Below are 9,168 nucleotides of genomic sequence, written 5' to 3'. Positions count from 1 at the left end.
TACTGCTGTCCTTCACATTCCAGCCCTTGGCATCTCATATTTATATCCTGGCTCTATAAATAGCACTAAATGTGGGCAAGAAAAAATAAAACTGCTTTTTCTGTTAGCGGTACTGGGGCCACCATTTCTGTAAGCAACAAAATATAAAGACACAAGAAGCTGGAAAGGAAGTCTCTACAGAGGTCCATTGAATTAACCAGGTTCTCATAAACTTGACACCCCTGTTTGTGGAGCTGATATTGAGGGTATACTGAATACTGCTGTTTTCTGTCATGTACTATCCATTCTGAGTTCCACCTGCCCTTCTCCAATGTTCTCTGCTGGTTGTGAATTGATGTGAGGGGCTGCCTCCTATTAAAAGTCTTGAATGCAACCAATATCTCTTGTAATTTGTCTGAGGTTATGTGGCCTGCAATGACTCTGGTGCTTTGGACAGCTAATGATTACTATGTCTGGAAGAGGGCTCAGTGCTTAGAGCTCAGAACAACTCTTGGTTCCATGGAAACTGGATTGCTACCTCTCATTAAAGGTGCTATCATAGCAGAGATGACAGGGGGACATTCAGAAAAATAAAATGCTACAACTGTGTTAATTATTGTTAAGGGGACTATCCCAAGGCAACAGACAGTTACTATAGCATAGTTAACTTCCCAGAGAGGAGGTTTGAGGCCTAAAATAAAACATCCAGGGTCAAGGGCCTGACAAAGAGGGAGAAATGAGAAAAGAGGGGTTGGGGACAAAGATTACCGCATCAGAGAGCATGTAAACAACAGGATTTCAAAGCACATCCAGTTCCACCAAACTCTCTATCATTCATCTTAATTTATATGTGGGACATAGGGCTTTCTCCAGATGGTAAGAAGATTAACATAGAAGATTAATATCTGCAACAAATAAAGGAAAATTACCAAATATATGCAACAGATAAAAAGCATTATCAGAGATAAAAGGCAGGAGAAATGACAATTGGTGGTCAAGGAAAAGGAAGATCTAAGCTACTAGATGCTACATGTCTTAAGGATAGAGACCATGTCATACTTATCTGTATTTCTTTAAAGGTAGCATGGCTCTTTAAATATATTGGTGCTTTATCAAAATTTACTGAATGAATCAAGGTAAAAAGGATGTATGGAATGTCTGGTTGTTAGAGAGGTGGTGGTAAGATTAGACTGAATCAAGACAAAGAGACATTAAAAAAAAACCAAGGAGTTTTCAGGAGAAAAGGCAAGTTGTGATAGATTGCAGAAGATATAAAACCTTCAGCTTAGGAACTTGAACTTTTATAAAATATTAGCAGTAGGGAACCATTGATTCAGGAGAGTGCCCAAACCCATGATTTCTCTGAGAATAGAAGGTACCCTCTCACCTCTCCTGACCTGTTTCCTCTCTTTTATTGACCTCTCTGGTCATTGTAGGATTTTTCATTTTGTCAACTTGCTGATGACACTTAAGTGACTTAAACATGTCAATGATCTTTAATTTTATCAAAATGAGCACTCCTTCCATTGATGGGGAGTAGGACCCCAAATAGATCAAAGTGGTAAGGGTCACCAGGAGTCACTGTACCCTGCCGTACTGACCTGCTGAACTTCCACTGATGGGGATTGTGCCCCTTCTACACCTTGGTACATAGTCCATTAAGAGTTACTATAAATGATAACTTCATCACTTTGTGGCCAATTTGGTGATACAGTTAACTCACATCATTCTTGAATTAAAGGTGATGTACTTAACTCACATCATTCTTATCACTGAGCCTATACAGTATTATAAATCTTAACAGGGAAAGTGAATTGCTATTTCTGATGGTTGACTTTTCTTTGTTCTATTTCATAACTATTTCATCTTAGTAACTTTGTTCTCAAAGGATTCACAGATTGTTCCTCACATTGTCTGGAGGACAGGTCAGTCCTGAATGGAAATTCTTTCCTTGCCATATACAAATTGCATCAACTGCAACATTCATTGGGATTTACCCTTAACCTAACAATTCAGCTGCAATGTACATGGGAAACTGGAATCACTAGTCCCCTAACCTTTGTTAGATGTTAAGGCTAGATGTTAATAACCCAAGGTGGGGGGGGGGGGGAAATTAGTTAAAAAGAAAGTCTCCATGTACACCAAAATATTTAAAAATATTTATAGCAGTACTTTTTGTGATAGCAAAGAATTGGAAACAAAATAGATGTCCATTGATTGGGGAATGGCTAAACAAGTTATCATACATACCTTCATATATATGGAGTATTACTGTGCTATAAGAAATGATGAATGTGATAAATACAGAAAAGCATGAAAAGGCTTATATGAATAGATTCAAAAGGAAGTAACCAGAGTAAAAAAATAATACGTACAATGACTACAGCAATGAAAGTGGAAAGAACAACAACTTCAAAACAAAAAGGAATGTTGAGAAATTGATAAAAACAAGTTTGACCACTAATAAGAATGTAGGAGTAGTCCATGAATATAGAGCATTGCATTTATCATCCGATTTTTTCAATGTATTCATTAGTTCTGTTGATTTTTTTTCCCTTCCTCTTTTTCTTTTAAACATTTGTTATATGGAATGACTTTCTGGGAAGGTAAGGGGAGGCTACAAAGGGGAAATTCAGATGATGCAACAACAACAAAAAAATACCTTATTTAAAAAAAAGATACTAAATCTCTGATTGGAGTATGGCAGTTTTCCTAATTTTCTGTGGTCATACAGACTCAACCTTAAGCATGACCTTGTGAAAATGCCCTCTTGTGTGTCTTATCAGGCATGCCTATTTTCCTTTGTTGGACAAGGAGGCTTGCCTTCTTATTAATCTAAAGAAGCAATGGAAATTGCTTAATAATGGCTATAATATTACAGATATATGAGTTTTGAATTACCTAGATTCATGCTTACTCTACTGTTGGGTCTTCTTAGCCCTTTACTTTCTATTGTCCTCAAGCTTTCCTTTCAGTTAGTGCTGTGGTCTGATCTAAATCTTTTCTGACCAGTGTTGCACAATTCTTGTCAGTCTCCTGTTCTCTCCTTGAAGTGTGAGCCTTTATGTCTTCCCCTTCCTCTCATTTCTTTCCACTCTCCTCTTCTGCTCCCCCCTCAGCTCCTCTGTTCTTGATTGTCTCTCCTCTTCTTCTGATCCTTTGAATGCAAAGAGATACTATGTATCTCTTGAGACTTGGAGTTCATGATCATAATTTAGGTTTGTGGCTAATGTGGGAATTTGTTTGACCTGATGATATATACATATATTATACATATATATGTATTAGACATACATATTTGTTACAAGCGTTTTCTTTTTCTTTCCTTTTTTTTCATCAGGAGAGGGAGATGAGGAGAGAAAATAAATGCTAGTTAATTTTTAAAATTCAAAAGAGAATTTAAAAAAGCATTGTTTTAGTAAGCAAAACATTTTCCCCATCCAATTCAACAATTCTTTAAGGGCTCATTAAGCACCTAATATGTCCTAGGCTCTGGAGAAACAGTCTCCGACTTTGAGGAATTCACAATCTGTTATAATATATGGAGAACTGTCAAAACTTCTAGGAAATCTTAGTGGTCATCCAAGGTTCTTGCATTTGCCTATTATGATTCTGCCAGCTAAGCAATAATTCATGGAGACATCTTCAGGAAAATGAGAAGTGGTATCGATGCTGCTATTTTTAAAAAGACATTCAACGGGAGGGGGAATGCTTATATGCCACTCTTATTTAGCCATTTGATAGCTCTTCTTTACAATATGTCGTTTTTCTTTTCTATCCTGCCATGCTTTCTTCTGGATAAAAACATGGAGTTGTGAGGAAAAGCACAGAGGGATTGGACCTGAGCTTCCCTTGCCTCTCCATACCTGTTCTTTGGAAAGGCCTGGCTAAGCCGTTGAAACCTGGTAACAAACTTTAGAATGATTTTTATCTCTGCTTGAATATAAAAGAATCATTTCTCTGTCATTCCTAGAACTTCTTCAGTTCTTCCTGTGGTTTCTTCTCACTCAACCTTAGTCCACATCATTTAAGAGTTATCACACTAGAAGGGACAAGAAATCTAGCCCCACATGGCATATGTTTTCAAGGTTCCACGCTTTTCAATGAAGGTCATAAATGAATTGAGAAGCCTTTATGAAACACCTGTTGTGTGTCAGGCACTATGCGAAGTGCTGAAAATACAGGGATAAAAATGAAATCATCCTTATGTCCCCCTGCATATATGTTGTATGGATACAGTGGTTTGCATCCTGTCTCCCCCATTAGAAAGAGAGCTCCTTGAGGACAGGGACTATCTTTTACTTTTCTTTGTATCCACACACTTAGCACAGTGGCCGGCACATAGTAAGTGCTTACTAAATGCTTGTTGACTGGCAGATTCACTATGGGGGTAGGGGGTGGGGTGGGGAATAAGACATCCATGTGTCATGCCTCATTTCCAAGATGTTTTGACCTCTTCCTTGTGAGAAAGCCACTGTTTGCCATTCTTCCATTAAACTCACATGATTCTTCTGACACTGAAAAAGAAGCTGTCCTCCAAGAACCTAGATAAGCAAGGGAGTTGAATTCAATCTCAGAATTCTTACAAAAGACAATTTACTTACTGTGAGACTTAAAATTTGGTTGCATTTCCCATGGAGGTTCCTGCTACTCACTTGCACAAACTATTGAGGTCAACACCAAGGCTGGAAGCTTGGAAGAATCCATCATGTTCCTGAAGCACTCAATTCTCTTCTCTTCAATCCTTTTCTCAGCCCTAGCAATGGAAATTATTATTGTGATGTTCTTGCCTAATGGTTTTGCCCTGTAGCTAGTACTCTTCTGATGGCTCTTAACTGAAGACCACATCACCATCTTCTGGTGAGAGCAGAGGGCATATGGTATGAATAGAGGTATTTTGGCACCAGAGGCATCAGAGTTGTCATAGAAAGCTAAAATGAAATGACTAGTCTAGTGTGACAGATGTTCCCTTACCTGACTCACTATCAATAGTTCACTTCTTCTGATGGGGAAGAACCATGAAATGACTTTTAATATAGTATCTTTTGAGATGCATTTGCTTTGAATCTCTCCTTGAAGGTGTACATTCTTCTAATGACCTAGACTACAACTCTTCCTCACTCTGAATTTTTTTGAGTTGATTCTAACCCTAATTTTAAATGACTCTCATTTTCTTTTTTGGGGGGGGTAAGGGAGAGGAGTTCTTTCATGCATTTATTAATAAAAATGAGTCAGCTAAATTTTTCTGTTCAGCCCACCCTAGAAGGTGAGGGTGGGGAGAATGCCTTGGAACAGACTAAACAGTAGTAGTCACTATGTTTTGGCATCTCCCAATCAAGGGACTTTAGTTCTTGGTCTCTCTTCAGAGTTGCTTGAAGTTCCTGGTATTTTAACTGCTTTGCCTTTCTTACTGTAATCTTCTAAGATAGGAAGTAGACCTAGAGTAGATACACTTTGGGAAGGACAACACATCATACTTTACTCAATTATCTTAATGTCATAAATCTGAGGCTTCTTCTGGATTGGTTGCATCCTAGCCTCTACAATTCATGAAATGGCTCCTGACTTTACAATGCATATACTTAAGGTTATACCTGATCTAATGATTGTCAATTTTACAAAATAGAGTTATAGTGGCATACTAAGAAGAGAAGGAAGAGTAAACTGAGGGAGAGGAATCCTTTCCTCCTGGCCCTCAACCCTGCCCAACCTTCCCCCACCCCTCCCCTTTGGACCCAGGCTTACCTACAGACTTGTTTTCCCTCACGCTCTCTGAGAAATTGAACGAATGTCATTTTGCCTTCACTCTAGGAAGCAATCTTTAGACATGGTGGCCCATCTGCTGATATGGAAAGTCAGGAATTATTTGGGGAGCATCTACCCTCTCACATTTCATCCTCAGCCCTAACTTTCCATTGTGTGTGTGGGAAAGTCTTGAAATCCAAAGAGTCTAGAAAGATAATCCCCTGGCCAGAGCCCTCCAAATGCTTTTCTACCTTCCTCACAGCAAACCCACCCACACATTCTGAGCATGTTCTTCTTCCTGGAGCTGGAGAATCAGTCACAGAATCTCTGAGATGGAAGGGACCACAGGGGGTCATCTAGTCCAACACATGCTTGAACTAGAATGCCCTCTACAACATGCGTGAGGGTGGTCATCCAGCCTCAGCCTGAAGGCTTCTTGTGACTGAAAAACCATCACTTCCTGAGACATTCCATTCTACTTTTGGACCACTCTAGTATTAAGAAGTCTATGCTGACATAGTGCCAAAGCCAATCCACTCTGTGCCTTCCGTATGTTGCTCCTAGTTCTTCCCTCTGAGGCTATGTTGGTCCAGAAAGTCAAGTCTAGTCTACCTAGTCTAGAGGTAGGGGAAGAGAGCACATGAGGCCCTCATAGTTCTAGCTTTGACCAAGCTTCATTGCAAAGACACAATCCCTACAGAATCACCCTGAACACTTGAATTCCCGAATCTGGGATGTGCAGTAGTCTATATCAAGTGAGAAGGAGAACTGTCTTTCAGGACAATAATCTAAAATGTAGTGACCTGTGCTTCTTGTCTGCTCAGCTGCTTTGTGCCTCAAAGGAAGGGGTCAATGGAAAAGTACTAACAGTGGCTCTATTACCCTGGCAGGGAATTTTATCATTATCATATATGGTGATATCCTACCTGGGATGGTCTTGTGCAGGTTACCTTTGGGGGTAGGCAGGACGAGCTCAGGAAGTCATCTGTCCCTGCCGCACTGATGCCCATGGAGTCAGTAAAGGCCTTGGACCCTCCTGAACAGCAGTCTAGGGGCTACCAATCTTCTGCTGTCATTCATGTCTGTCCTTTGACAGTTCTTATCAATATGCTGAATTCCTAAGCGGCACTAGAATTAAATAAGGATAAATAAAATTGTGTTTTCTGCTGAAAGTGCTGGGACTACCATTTCCATAAGTAACAAAATATAAAGAGGCAGGGGGCCTAGGAAGGCAGTCCCTACAAGTATCCACAATATTAATGAGGCTGCTAGACTTGCCATCCTTGTTTCTCCAGGACTGATTATGAGGGCATGATGAGTATTTATAGGTTCCTGGCTCCATTACCTATTCTAAATTTTCCTGCCCTTCTGCTATCGCCTCTCTTGCTCACACATTTGCATGAGAGCTGTTTGTTACCTCAGCTTACCTTCTTGTGCAGGACCAATATAGTATCTTCCCAGTGATCTGGGGTAAAATGGCCCCTCACTACAATGACAGTGCTGATAGCTAACCCTGACAATGCCAAGAATTATACTCCTTGGGCAGGGGGGAATCTTCAGGTTCAAGGGAATTGGGTTTATATCCCCTTACCCAAGGGGCTATGAAAATAAAAGAGATGGGGGCAGAGGAAAAATAAAATATTGAGAATTTAGACATACTTGTTAAAGAGGCTGCCCTAGCTTTTTGAGGGACCAAGAAGTTCTCACCAAAAAACACAAACAAACAAACAACTAGTCAGGTCAATAATGGATAAGACAATAGACACTTTTGGTGTACTGTACAGATTACTACCATGACAGACTATTTAAGGCCTGTAATGAAACACTCATATACAGGAACACAGAGGAACAATCACAACAAGAAAATCAGTATTTAAGGCAAGGGATACCAGAGAGTTGCTTGTCATTGTGTATACGACTGGGTCTCAATTACATGGAGAGGGTAAATCACAGAAACCTTTGGTGCAGTAGCCATTATTTTCCAGCTGCTTGAGGAAGAGGCTCTTGGAAGAGACTGTCCTTTTCCTAGGATGTACTCAGTTGTGCCAAGCATTCTGTGATCTCTCATTTAGTGAGGTTTCTCTCCCTTGCTCAACAGAACAAGTCATCACAGCATAGTGTTTATGGTTTTTATAGAGATGGGGAACCTAATTTTAATTCTTGCCACAGAGGCCATAGGTGGGAAGAATAAGCCAGGATCCAATAAGCTTCCTGACCCCATTTCTGACTTCATAAGGGCAGAACGGTTTCTAATAGGCTAACACTAATTGTTGATAAGGGTATTTTAAATTAGAGTAGAGTTTGCAAGGTGCGTACACAAAAGTACATAGGTCAAGGAAACTGTAGGAAAAGGGGAAGAATACAAGGATCCTGACCCTGTCTTGTGACTGCTTGTGACCAGAGTTTGTGTCTACCTTAAGGAATCCCCTCCTATTCTTCATACCTCTGTTCTGACTTCCATGGATTCCCATGGTAAGAATGTCTTAGAAATACTATTCTGTTCCAACCTATATTTCTATTTCTTTTAGTTTTAGTGATGTTTGTATCTTCTCTTTATGTACAAATAACACAGAGGCTCAAGAAATCATTTTAGAGAAATGTGGGTATTTTCTTTATGCACCAGAAGGATTTTCCTTCCTGAAAGGGTGAGGGATACCCTTGTGGTGACATTGGTTGTATTACGCCAGGCTTCAAGAATTACCAACAGACTTTCATAGTTGTGTTGGGCCTATTTTCTTTGAATCCTGTTTTTGATTCTGGGGAAAGTTTGGTTCCAGAGCTATCGTTTCATACGGTATGTCTTCATTCTATCCGAGGGGTGTAATAGCCAGACTGGTAGTCAAAAGATGCCCCTTTCAAAAGAATAAAACCAATCCTGCCACCACCCTTGTGAATTTTCTTATCCAAATGCTTCTTTACCCTTGCTTGGCACCAAGCTGACATTTAGAAGAGATATACAGAACCATTATTCTGTCTTTGGTGTTGTTTTTGTGAGCGTGCCGATAAGCCGTCTCCTAATAATCTTCCTTTGTTGATGGATCACTGAGTCATCGTTAGCATGGCCCACCACATCACTCATTTCTAGCACCAAATGAATCTTCTAATTTGGCGATTCTCCTAAAATAGAAGAGTTCAATCCAACGCATGAAACTAAGATCAGATGGAAATGGAAAGATGCAACCCTAGTTCCATAGGCTCCACCTTACATAGCAAACATCACCATTTATGAGCATTGCAAGATAAAGCAGGATATCTACCTCAATCATAATGTAGCTGGTTAACTCTTTCCTCCTCTACATCAATATTTGCAAGTTGCCAGTTAGCTTTCAGCCCACAGCAGAGTGTACATCGGAACTACAAACTCTGCTGGGGAGAGTCAAACTTTGCCCTGGGATAGCCGTTTTCAGAGCACAGCAATATGTCACTCCCTGGTCTCCACGAGGT

The sequence above is a fragment of the Vombatus ursinus genome, unplaced genomic scaffold (genome assembly GCF_900497805.2).
Source record: "Vombatus ursinus unplaced genomic scaffold, bare-nosed wombat genome assembly UNPS02010219.1, whole genome shotgun sequence".
Lineage (NCBI taxonomy): Eukaryota > Metazoa > Chordata > Mammalia > Diprotodontia > Vombatidae > Vombatus > Vombatus ursinus.
Note: the sequence above shows the minus strand (reverse complement) of the source record.